General features: G+C 42.4%; 1 protein-coding gene across 4 annotated transcripts in view; it reads right to left on the reverse strand.

Moving 5' to 3' along the window:
* The window catches only part of GLI2 (GLI family zinc finger 2), a 420,094-nt gene that overhangs the window by 349,262 nt on the left and 57,170 nt on the right, over positions 1-13,662 (reverse strand). The gene's annotated exons all lie outside the window — the stretch shown is intronic.

Here is a 13,662-nt window from a genome sequence, read left to right on the forward strand (position 1 = left end):
ACCACCCAGCCCAGAAGAATGCAGCTTGCTGCCCTCGTTCCACCTTTCTAAGGGACAGAGGTGCAAGATGAGGAGCACTTTAAGGCTCTCCTCAACTCTAAGAACCCTTAGCCATCATGCAGCCCTCCATCAGAGCAATAGATGAAAGACTGCTTGAGTCCTCCAAATGGGGACCATTGTAAGGGCAATGTCTAAACTCCCCATTGGGCTCCATTTCCAGATAGAGTGCTACTTAGCTGAGAAGAAAGGAGCCTCCTCTGTGCTTAGATAAGATTAAGGAGCATATCCCTTTCAGAACTGGCCATGAAAGTTTCTAGCCCCTGCCTCGTCATCCCACTCCATTTCCAAAGTCTGGCCCTCAATTTCCTCATAAAGTAGCCCTGGGAAGCTTGGATTCTTCCAACCTGTTGCAGCACAACTGGAACACCAGGCACATTCTTTAAATTGAATTTCAGCCCATCCAGCTCTCCTCCCCACCCCCACCCCTTGGGAAGAAGGACTGCCAAGATTCTCCCACCACTATGCTTCTTCACCTCTTCTCTCACAGATCCCCTCCCCAGACCATTCCACTGTCAACAATCCCCTCCCCGTCTCCACATTGCAGCATCTATCTTCCCCTCCCACGGAAGCGGGTTGGACATGGCTCCCAGTGGAGTGTGATGATAAATCACGAGGCTGGGCCTGGCCTTCTTTCCTCCCTCAGCCCCCACCCACACAACCCCAAAGCCTCCGCCAGGGCCATCCTGTGTGGCCTCGGTGCTTCTAGTCCCAGGGATGCTTCAGAGACTCAAATTTGGTCCCCAAAGCTGAGGTAGTCCTTCCCCCTGTGACAATCGCATCTGCAGCTGGGGAGAAAGCCTAGTGTTTGTGAAGTGCAGAAAAATCCTGCTGGGAACCACAGAAGGCAGTGAAAACCAGCTCATTCCCTGCCTCCCCCAAACTCTAAACATTGCTCAGGAATGTAGGAGACCATGATTACACCACACTCTTCTCCTGCCTGCCTACCTAAGGAAAATCAACTCACAGACAGGATGTCCAGTTAAATACCTGGAATTTTTTCTTACAAATAATCTTCTTGAAACATTACTTTCATCCTGCCACACCCCGAATCTTCCATTTTTGATGGCTCCCTATTGCTTAACCCAGGAAGTCTATGTCCTTGGATAAGAACCTCCCAAATCTAGCCCAATCCTGATTTCTCCCACTGATGGATGCCCTGAGCCTAACCCTAGACTCCCATCAAGCTAGAGTCCTACCTGAGGCTTATGCAAACATTTCTAGTCACACTGACTTCTCCGAAGCAGATTTGGCATTTTCCCTCTTTATGATGTAAAATTTTCCGTGTGTGTGTGTGTGTGTGTGTGTGTGTGTGTGTGTGTGTATTCTCACTTTAGCTCTCCAATGAGATGACAAACTCTTCTTAAATGAAGCCTTCTGGTTAAATTCTATTCAATGCCTACCACAGGGATAATAGTTACTGAATAAATAATATCGAATCAACAACTCATGTAACTTTGCCATCAGTGGACAGAAACTGTGTTCTAGATCTTGATTGGTTTTGGATTGCAAAGTATATTAACCAAGCTTCTGGGCAGGGAGAGGGATGCATGCTTCAATGGCAACAAGCTTTCCCCTGTCCCATTACCGAACCAACAGAAAGGTGGTTGAGGAACGCCATTCATCACTTAAGAAGAAGGATATTCTGGGGGGCAGCTGGGTGATTCAGTGGATTGAGAGCCAGGCCCAGAGATGGTAGGTCCAAATCTGGCCTCAGATACTTCCCAGCTGTGTGACCCTGGGCAAGTCACTTAACCCCCATTGTTGAGCCCTTACTGCTCTTCTACCTTGGAGCCAATACACAGTATTGATTCTATGATGGAAGGTAAGGGTTTAAAAAAAAAAGAAGGATATTCTGGATCAGGGATCCTTAGTCTTTGTTGTGTCAGAGACCCCTCTAGCAGTATGGTGACACCTATGACCCTCCTCATGAATAATTAAAGCAGGACACCGCCAAAGCTGCTATGCTCTGCCATATGGAGGAAGTTTAAAATGTAATGCAATGTTTTTTAAAAATCAAAGGAAATGATAAATTTCAGGTAGACATTAGTGAAAATAGATATGGGTTTTCTCCCAATCCAAAGATCATGGACCTCGTGAAATCCATACACAGATTCCCCTCTGCCAAGGGGTTTATGGGCTCCACATTAAGAACTTCTGTTGCAGGTTATAACAATAGTAATGTCATGTCCTGCTTTAGAAAGACACAGGAGAAGGCCCAAATGAAGCCGCCAAATGAGCAAGATGGGGAAGTGATCCAAGGGGTTTGAACTGTGAGAGGAAAGGACCCTGTGAGATCATCATGGTCAGCCCACCCTTTCATCCTACAGATGAGAAAACCGAGACCCCAAGAGGTTATGTGTCTTGCCTGTACCTTGCACATAGGTGATGCTTTTTTTTTTTTGCAAGGTCCCATGACTGCCTCAATAGTGCCTAATGGTGGATATTACGCAGTTGTGAAAAGATTCATCTATTTAGGGATGGATTCATGAAATGACTTTTTCCTTTAAACAGGCACTAAAATGTTGGTTCTGGTTTTCAAAAGCATTTCATGTACCCTCGGTTTTCCAGGAGCTGACCCAATAGAGAATCTGAAGCAATCTTGCCCTTTAATTAGGAACTTCTGCCATTCTCCAGCTAACCAGTCCAACAGAAGATCAGAGAGGACAGCTCAGCTGAGAGCAGGACACCGTCAGAGCTGCCATACTCTGCCATATGGGGAGAGTTCCAAATGTAACCCTTTATAGGGGGGAAAATGGTCATCTCTCTCCAAGGCACTACGATCTTGATTAGCATGGAAATAAAAACTAGGAAGATGCACCTTCGCTCCTAATTCTTGTTCATTTCCTATGAGCGAAAAGGACCTAATACCTAGATGCTCAGCACTGCACCTAGCATCATTTGAATAGGTGCAGAAGCTCCTTTGTGCCCCTAAATACCTCCTCCAATTGCAACCTTTGTGTTCATGTTGGTTAAAGAATTATACAGCTGTGATTTGTCCTTACCAGCAAGGATTGATTCATCAGATTATCTATTGGGATCCTGGTGGGGTAGGGCATAGAATACATAACTCTAGATTTTTAAAACTGGAGTGGGTGGGGCAGGGAATTCATTAGTAGTTAAATACAGAACACATTTGGAAGCACTGGAAGGGCAAGGACCATATCTTGTTTATCTTTGTGTCTTCTCCAGCACCAGCATGGAGCACTGCTAATCAGAAGATCACCAATTTATTGCTAGAAGGGACATTGAGGGCCAACTGGTCCTCTTCTCTCATTTTACAGAGTCAGAAAGCCAAGCCACAGAGAGATCCAGTGACTTTCCCAGGGTCAAACAGCTGGTAAGTATCTGGGGCAGTATTTGAAATCAGATCATCTTGACTTCAAGTCCAACACTCTATCTATTTAGCCACCTCAGTGCTCATAAATAACAAAAGGTCACATTCGTAAAGGCGTTAAATTGCTTTATATAACTCATTTTATTTAATCTTCACAACCTTTTGTAGTAAGTATTGAAGATATTCTTATCCCTATATTTGACTAAATGACTTGCCCAAGGTCAAACAACCAGGTAGTAGCAAAGATAGAACTTGAACTTAGATCCAAAACTAGGTTCAGTGTTCTTTCTACTATATTATACCATCTCTGGGTTTGGTGCACATAGATCTTGGGTTTTTTTTCCTTTTTTTTTTTTGGCTCTAGACCAGTGGGGGGGGGGGAGGGGGAAGATGGGAGAAATGTCCAGGGGGACAGGCCAGGGCGAAGGGAGAAGCCCAGCCCCATGCCCCTTTGGCTTTCTAGTAACAAACTCTGGTGAACTCTGTGCTGGGGCGATGGTGTAAGTGCCCACAGAGAGGGGCTCTGAGTGCCCCTTCTGGCACAGATGCCATAGGTTCACCACTACAGCTCTAGGCATATGACTTCATTGGTACAGTTGTAAATTTCTTCTCCATGAGGGCAGATGAGTAGTACAGTGGATAGAACACTGGTACTGGAGTCAGAAAAACCTGAATTTAAATCCAGCCTGAGATACTTACAAGCTGTAGGACTCAAGAAAAGGTAATAAACTCATGTCTTTCCCAGTGTCCTCAACTCTGAAATGGGAATAATCATAACACCTCCCTCCCAGGTCTGTTGTGAAGATCAAATGAGGCAATATTTGTGAAGTGTTATCCCAGTCCTTGGCACTTAGTAGGTACTTAATAAATGTTTGCTTCCTTCCTTCTTTCTTTGCCTATTTCCTCATCTGTAAAAGAATGTTAACAGTACCTACCACATAAGGTTGTTGGGAGGATCAAATGATTTAACATATATGTAAAGTGCAAACTTTACAAATGATTTAACATATATGTAAAGTGCAAACTTTAAAGCCCTATTAAATGTTAGCTATAATAATAATTATTATTATTAGGAAACTTGTTACCAAAGCAGGTCTGCCCATGCTCTGCAAGTTAGGAGTCATAAAGGATTGCCTGGGGCACTGAGAGGTTCGATGATCTGTCCAAAGTCACACAACCAGCACATGGGCATTTAACAAGTGTCTGATGAATGAATGAATGAATGAATGAATGAATGAATGAATGAATGAATGAATGAATGAGACACTGAACAGTTTTAGCCAGAAGTCAGTGTATGAGCATTCTAGGTAGGTGTGTAAAAGAAAAAGAATTACAGAGAAAATGGGCATATACAAAAATGGGGAAAAAAAAGGCATTCATTTTGCCCAGGGCTAGTTATAAACAAGCAATGAGCAGATCAAACTAGCCATTTCCAAATCTCTTAGACCCCAAAATATAGAGCTTAGGCTAATAAGCTCCTCCTTTTTACATAGGAAGCTTCCCTTCTGATCTCACCCTTTCCTTTTCCTCCCTTCTACATAAGATCATTTAATGTCACCATAGTCTTCAGGCTTTCTTGAGGAAAGCTGTGTATCTAACAACCAAAATCTAGACATTATGGAAGAGACCTAAATCCCCACCTTGGCCATTTTAATTAGACCAAGTACCAGAAAGAATTTCATCTTAAGATTCACTGGGCTCAGAGGCCAGGGGACAGCGAGGTGGCTCAGCAGAAAGTCAGACCTGGAGAGGGGAGGTCCTAGGTTCAAATCTGGCCTCAGATACTTGCTAGTTGTGTGATCCTGGACAACTCACTTAATTGTCTAGCTCTAAGCACTCTTCTGCTTTAGAAAAAAATACATTGTATTGATTCTAAGAGGGAAGGTAAAGGTGTGTTTGTCTTTTAATAGAAAGTTCACTGAGACAATCTCCTTGAAGTTCAAGGTCCTTAATGCAAGTCATATATTTATTCACTAGTGTATGATAACAGCTTTCTTATCCTCATGGGAAAGAAGAGGATGAAATAGTTATTGTTTTTCCCTTCTTTACAGATGAAGCAGCTCTTCTCCAGAAAGGTAAAACATCAGCTCCATAGCTCCAATTCCAAACCTGGGTCCAACTGGTGAAGACTTTTGCAATAGATTTCTACAGTTACTGCATCATCCATACCCCAGGGTGAGGGAGAGCCCATTTCTAACAAAAAGCTGAAAAGGAGGAGTTTAAAGAGACCAGCATGGAAACCAAGATCAAACAACTGACACAGATATGGAAGCAAGTTTTTAGCATAGAGAAATTGGGACTAGAGAGACCTAAGTTCAAATCTAGTCTCAGATTCTTACTGGCTTTGTGACTCTCTTCAAGTCATTTAACCCCTGTCTGCTGTTCCCTTCTTTGTGAAATGGTAGCACTTACTTCACTGGGTTGTGGTGATATGAAATCAGGTAACATATATCAAGTGCTCTGCAAACCTTAAAATACTAAGTCTTCATTCCTCTCCAGGGCACAGCTCTGACTAATCTCCACAGGACTTTGGATACCATGCCATAGACCAGTGATGGTGAATCTATGGCACGTGTGCCAAAGATGACATGCAGATGAGTTAACTGAGTTTTGGACAGGTGAAGTGCCTTTGCTCAGAGTGCCCATTTGCACCAGTTCAAGATCTTATGGGATGCCAAGGTCCTGATCTACCCAGCAGTTAAACTCCTTCATTCAGATGTCTGCTCTTCCCCAGATACACCTATAATACTCTTACTAACTTACTAAGCATAAATGTCCAGTCCACTTTTGAAGCTAATCACAGTTGCCATGCATGAGAACACAGCCAACTACATCTGTAGTGGAAGTGCCTTAAGGAAAAAAAAGTTAAGACTATATAAATAACACTAGCAACATGCAGTATAATTATTAAATGTTGTCATTTTGGAAGAAAATTAATTAGCAATAGCTGTAGCTGTCTTGTGTCTGCTTAGGCAGTGTGCATCTCAATTAAAATTTAATTGCAACAGCTTCCGACGCAGCAGGTTAAAACCGCTGCAAATGAAGAGCTGGCTGATCACTCTACAAGACTTAAATTGGTGTCTAACGAAGGAGCTGTTGGAGAAATTGAGGGGGGCATGTAGAGGGAACTGAAGGGGAAAAAGAGTGGCTTCCAGCATACTGATGTAGCTTGTGTCCACTGTGATAAAGACATTCTTGGTTCAAAAGGCAGTCCTTCCATACTTACGTTTTCCCAACTGCAGTCGTTTTAGATTTGGGACTGTGTTCTCCCTTGGGAAAATGACTTCTACTGGTCAATTTCTTCAACATGAGATCTCAGAGGATTTCCAATCCTATCTTTGGGCATAAAGGATCAAGAAATGACCCCTTGCCAGCATAAGAGAGAAGTGGATGGAGTACATTCCAGTCTCCCCTTCTTAGGGAATGGGTCCAGAGATCTCAGCCATGAGACAATAGTGACAACAAAAAAATTCTTCAGAAGTTGGCTCCCTTTCTCTCCAAAGGGTTTCCTTTTCTAGAGTTCTTGGAATTCTTCTGATTAGATTTGGGAGATAGCCTCTTTGCAGTGCTGATTAAGCTTCAAGGTTTCTCTTTTAACACCTTCTAATCTCCCTTTATAGGAGAAATTAAGTCTGCATCCAGCAGCAGGAGCAGGAGCAGCCATAGATAGGAGAGAGAATTGGGCAGGCTGGGCCTGGGATAGCCCAGGGAGCAGAAGGCAGCTGGGATCTTTCCAAACTGAATCCCAGGAATCTGAAGGGTTTTCATGCCTCTTTTATCTGATGCTCAGAGCCCAGCCCAGACCTGTCATAGGGCACAGGCTCTATGTGCCCCACACCATACAGATACACTTTTAAGTTTGCCAAAGCACACCTGGCCTTCCCTTGATAGTAGCAGACTAGAAAGACTTTTCTTTCTTTTCTTTTTCCTTTGGAAAGGCCAACAAACAAACAAAAACAAAACAAAAACTCACCTCATAATGACACCCCAATTTGTAATTTATTTGCTGTTTGAACAATGTAAATTATTTTCTAGTTTGCCTCTGCTATGGAGGATCCCAATAAAATCTCCATCACCCCTGCCTCCAAGCACGTTGGAGAGATCCTCATCCTCCTTGCTCTCCACCCGAAAGTCCGGCCCATTCAACAGATTAGGCACTTTCCCACTAACCAACCCTCGCTTTAGCTATGGGGTGTTTCTTTAAAGAAAACTACTCTAATGTCAAAACCTGATACATTGACTCCCCCACTTTGCCCCAGGATTTCAGAATTAATTATTCTTTTTCTGTGGGTATAAAATGACAGCAAAATAACTGAAATCCAAGGCCATCTTTAACCTTATAAACAAGGCCATCATAGGCACAGAGCATGGAGAGCTCCTCTGCTGTAGGTGGCTATGAAGTCATCTGCTTGAGGGAAAGATGAAAGTGGGAAGATACAACCTTGGCTGCAAGTCTTGGCAAGCAGGGGAGGGAGGAGCAGACGTCCAACTATTTGGTTACAGAAGAATACAAGCTCAAGTAATCTCTGGCCTATTCTACCTTTGCAGATTCTCCTGAATTGTGACCCCAACTGACAAAGTCCAGAATTACCTACTCTTAAAAGACAATGAATGGAAGAGAGCTGGGAGACTCAGTGGATTGAGAGCTCGGTCCAGAGATGAGAAGGTCCTGGGTTCAAATTTGGCCACAGGCATGTGCTAGTTGTGTGTCCCTGGACAAGTCACTTAACACCCATTGCCTAGCTTCAATCACTCTTCTTCTTTGGAACCAATACACATTATTGATTCTAAATTGGATTTTTTTAAAATAGATTTTTTAAAAAATTGGATAATGAATGACTATTCTACCTCCCAGAAGTTAAATCTGCTTCCTTGTAAGTCTTGGTAATAATATTGACTTGGACATTCCCATCAGGTCTCTTGAAGACTGAGTGGAACAAGTCATCTAAGAGACAATGGGAAACAGATTCATTCAGCCTAGTTTTGGGAAAACAGCCCAGGACACCAGTACTAAAGAACTCATAAATACATTCCTTACAGTCTGTAGCATATAATCTAACACAACTTTTTCTACCTTTCTCCATTAAAGTCCCATTCCAATGTTTCACTTTATTCTAAAAGGATCATAGGATCTATGAGCTGGGAGGCACAAAAATCTATTTGGAAGAGTAGGGAATTTTAATGCAAGAGAATGAAGTCCCTTGTCCAAGGTCAAACTGGTAATATTTTTTTTAAAGACAGGATTTGATTCAAGTCCTTAGACTCTGGAGTCAAGCCTCTTTCCACTAAGACTCAAACTCAGTGAGACAGAAGCCACTAAGTTGGAAAAGCTTTGAATGGGACCATCCTGGGTTAGTTTGGATAGTCTTAGCAGCAAAAGATTGACTATTTTATGTTAAAATACAGCCACGGTCACTTATTTAAAAAAAAAAAAAACAGCCACAAAGGCATGGAGGGGCTATGGATTAGAAATTAGAACATGGCCTAGAGTCAGAGGAGCTGGGTTCAAATCCCACCTCTGACACTTTTTGCATAATGTTGGGCAAATCATTTAACCTTACTGCATCTCATTTACTCATCTGTAAAAATAAAGAGGACTGAGCTAAATCATCAGAGGAATCCCTCTGACTGTATAATTACACAGACAAAATCACAACCTAGTCTGCCTGATATTGAGTATGTGTCCCTTGTCTTTCTAAGGAGACTTCCTTGAGATGATGATGAAGATGAAGAAGAAGTCTGTGGCTTCTTCTCTTTCCTCACTTTGCCTAATGCAGACTTCAACACAGTAATGGGTGCTCCATCTATCTGTGGTGATGATGCCAATAATGATGCCAATCGACCAAGGTCATAGCAGCTCCCTCTGCACTATCTCTTTCTTTGTGTAAAATTATATGAAGACTTAAAGTTACACAAAGAGCAAAAAAAGTGAGCAAGCCAAGTACATTTAGCTAAGCAACTCTTTCCATATGTTAGAAATTAATTGTTGGGTTTTTTTTTTAATCTAGGCAGTGTGAAATAATAGGGAAAGGGCTAGAGGTGAATTTGGATTCTGCCTTTGCCCCTTAGAGCTTTATTATCCTGGTCAAATGACTTAATTTCTCAAAGCCTCAGTTTCCTTATGTGCAAAATGGAGGTAACAATATTTACACAATCTAACTCGGACTTTTGGAATTGGGGAAAAACTCTGAGGAACCTAACGCTTGATATGATTGTGAGTTATTTTTATAAATAATAGGAGCTACTGGGAGCTACTGTTTCTCTCCCATTGCACTATAAATTTTTTGTTTGTTTGTTTTGTTTGTTAAGAGAGTCCCTGAATGGAATTTAGGAGAAAGAACACTATCCACATCCAGAGGAAAAACTGTGGGAGTAGAAACCCAGAAGAAAAACAACTGCTTGATTACATGGGTCAAGGGGACATGATTCGGAATGTTGACTCGAAATGAACATAATAATACAAACACCAACAACATGGAAATAGGTTCTGATCAAGGACACATGTAATACCCAATGAAATTGCATGTCAGTTACAGGAAGGGGTGGGGAAGGGGAGGGAGGGAAAGAATATGATTCTTGTTCATTATTGATCCTTATTCAAAGAATAATGTTCTAAATTGACTAATTAAATAAAATTTTCAAAAAAAAAGAGTCCCTGAATATGAAGGAGACACTCTTGATTTGGTGACAATTAGTATTAAGGTGAGCTCTAACTTCTTTTGGGCAGTGAATAGAGGGCAGGGCCTGGAGTCAGGGAGCCTGGAGTTTAAATCCAGCCTCAGTCACTTACTATGTGACCCTGGGCAAGTCCCTTAATCTTGTTTGTCTCTGTTTCCTCTTCAGTAAAGTGAGCTAGAGAAGGAAATGGTAAACAAATTCAGCATCTTTGCCTAGAAAATTCCAAATGAGGTCACAAAGAATCAATAAGACTGAAAAGTGACTAAATAACAAAACTGTTACAGTGTTGGGAAGAGAGACATGAAGGGGAAGAAGGGGAGCAATTAATTTTATCAGCAGTGTCTATATCTCGAAAGAAGCCTACCCAGTCTAGAAACACCAGAGATGGAACGCCCATTGCATGCAACGGTTCTAACAAAACTTTGCAGCCTGGTTGCACATTACTTCTTTCCTGCCGATTTCCCACCTTTCTTGCAATTTACCCTATATGCTTCTCCTAATACACAACAAGCCACCTCCTGTATCAGTCAAAGAAAGCCTTTTCTCAGTACAACACTCTTGCTAGAATGTACTTTCTCCTCCCCTCTACCCCTTAAGATCTCCAGATTCCTTCATCTGTCCTGTAAAATGAAGAGCTGGACTGAATGGTCTTGAAGGATGATTCCAACTCTGCATCTATGATTCTTTCATTTCAAGAACCACCTCCTACGTGAAGCCTCTCATGATCCTCCAGCAGTTACTGATTACTTTGTACATAGTTTTCACAGATTTTGAATTTACTTATATGTGTATACAATTCCCTCCCACTCTTTCTCATAGTCTGTAAGTTCCTTAAGGGCAAGAATTGTTTTCATTTTTCATTTTTGTATACCTAACGCCTGGAACATAACAGGCACTTAATAAATGCTGATTAATTCCAAGTTCAGCACTTTATTGTTGTTGCTGTTGATCTTCAGTCATTTTTAGCTCTGAGTGACTCTTTGTAATTCCATTTGGGGTTTTCTTGGCAGAGATACTGGAATAGTTTGCCATTTCCTTCTCCAGCTCATTTTACAGATGAGGAAACTGAGGCAAACTAGTGCTTTGCCTAGGGTCACACAGCCAATATGTGTCTGAGGTCAGATTTGAACTCAGGAAGATGAGTCTTCCTGACTCCAGGTCCAGCACTCTATCCACCACGCCACCCAGCAGCCCCCAAGTCTAGCACTAAATTACCTCTGTACCAAGGGAAGTAGAAAACACAGTCGCCACTTTTTGAATAATAGTTCTTTATAATTCTGTATTTATTCTATCTAGTCTATAATTAGGCAACACCTTCCAGTTAATTCCTGAAAACGGAAGCTTCCAAACATGGAATTGGAGATAAGGGGTCTGTGATGATAGCTAGATGAGCTAGAGTGACACAGATTCACATATTTCGGGGTTTAAACATATAGGTGTTTGTGTGTGGATTTCGGGGACAGAGGAGGGTTTGGGAATCTGGCATTTGGTGACAGCTGTCTCGGGAGTATGGGAGATTTGGGGATGGGGGGATAGGAGTAGGGAGTGTTAAGGATTTCAGTATATGGGAGCCTGGGCATATGGAAGTTTAGGGGGAGAGGTTTGAAGATGACAAGAGGTTGTCCTGAGACTATGTGATTGAAGGGGATTTTTTAGAGTGCTTTGCTCCCCTCTTGGCCAACCTCAAGGTTCACCATTTGATTGAAGAGCCAGCAGCTCTCTGGGCTGCTCAGGATGTGGCCTCAGCTTCAGTCACTGTGACAAGAGCTCTCCCTGCTCCACACTCCTGATGGGAGGATTTTGAACCAGGACCTTTCAACATTTCTGCCCTTCCACAAAGACCTCCCCTAGTGGGAGTGATTCTATGAGCTGGATATGCTTTTGCAAGAGGAAGAAGCAGGCTGTCATAGTCCCTTGCCTGGATCAAATATCAAAAGGACTCTAGGCACAGAGGCATTCCCAGACATACCTCACCAAAATAAAGGTCTCTCCAAGGCTTTCAAGACCCAGAATCCACACACACAAAACCCCACCACTTCTCCTGGCCACTAATCGGATTTATGTGGGCCACTCCTTCATTCAGGGCTGCCTGGGCAGGAAATATCCATCCAGATACTTGGGACACAAAACCTTGCACCACACATACATACACACACATACAAATCATCTGTAGTTGTCTAATGCAACTCAAGAAAATTAGATTTCCTGGACCTGAGCACTAGCTCCAAGAATCCAAAAAGATGTTTACATTTGTTTTTCAGCAAAACCTAGGACTTAAACTGAATCAACTAGGGCTGATCCCCATGTGCCATGCCATCTGCTGAGGATACCCTGGTTTGGCTTTTGATCCTTGGGAGGCACGGGGGCCAGTCTCCTGAATTCCCCATTGGAAAATCAATCTTCCCAATAGCAAAATGGAGAGATTATCACTTGGTACCAAATTGCTCTCCTAGTTCAAACTAAGCCTGAATGAAGTCAGGCCACACAGCCGAAAAGTGTTCAAAAGTTAGAGCTAGGAAGGGGCCTCAGGGGTCTTTTAGCTGAGTCCTTTCTCCTTTTATAGCAGAAATCAGAAGTGGACAGGTGACTTATCTAAAGTCACACAGTCAGCAAATAATCAAATCCAAGTCCTCAGACTACAAAATAAATGCTCTCTCCATAATCTCTACACCGTGAAGCCAATTTCCAAAATCAGTTATTCATTGAAGAGAGGGACTAATGCCGGAGTGGCACACAGACCCAATTTACCTTTCACTTTATTTCTGTGTATACTGGAGGGAATGGAGTAGGGAGTTCTCTGTCACCTGGAAACCCATATCTGAAAGGGGCCTCTGTTGACCCTGACCATGACATCATCCGGATAAATGTGTAAGTTACAGGCCTGAGCAAGAGGAAGAGCTGGACTAGGTGGGTGGGGATGAGCTCATTCAACCACACAAGCTTCTCTGAATTCAAGGGGGGAGGGGGGCAGATGCAGCAGGCACTGAGACTCAATAAATAGATATGTTGTCTATTTATGCCTCCTTTTCCAGCCTCTAGTGACCCAGTTTCTGAAAACACCAAGGACGAGAAAATATATATATTACAACTCTTACATCTCTCACTGGCTTTTCTACATAACATCCAGCATTTATATGGTGTTCTAAGATCTGCAAAGTGCTTTAAGTTCTACTTCATTTGATGCTCCCAATAACCCTGGGAGGGAGATGCTATTATTATCCCTAATTTCACAAATCAGGAAACTGAAGCACAGAGAGATTAAGTGACTGGCCTATGGTCACACAGGTAGGATTTGAACTCATTTTTTACTGACCCCAAGTCTGGGGGTCTAACCATCTAGATGCCTCATTATTTTTTGTTTTGGGAGGGAAATTTTATTTAATTAGTTAATTTAGAATACTTTTCCATGGTTACAAAATTCATGTTCTTTCCCTCCCCTCCCCAAACCCCTCCTGTAACTAATGCACAATTCCACTAGGTTTTACATGTGTCATTGATCAAGACCTATTTCCATATTATTGATATTTGCACCAGGGTGATCCTTTAGAGTCTACATCCCCAATCATATCCCCACTGAACCATATGATCAA

This window comes from Monodelphis domestica, chromosome 4 (genome assembly GCF_027887165.1).
Source record: "Monodelphis domestica isolate mMonDom1 chromosome 4, mMonDom1.pri, whole genome shotgun sequence".
NCBI classification, from domain to species: domain Eukaryota; kingdom Metazoa; phylum Chordata; class Mammalia; order Didelphimorphia; family Didelphidae; genus Monodelphis; species Monodelphis domestica.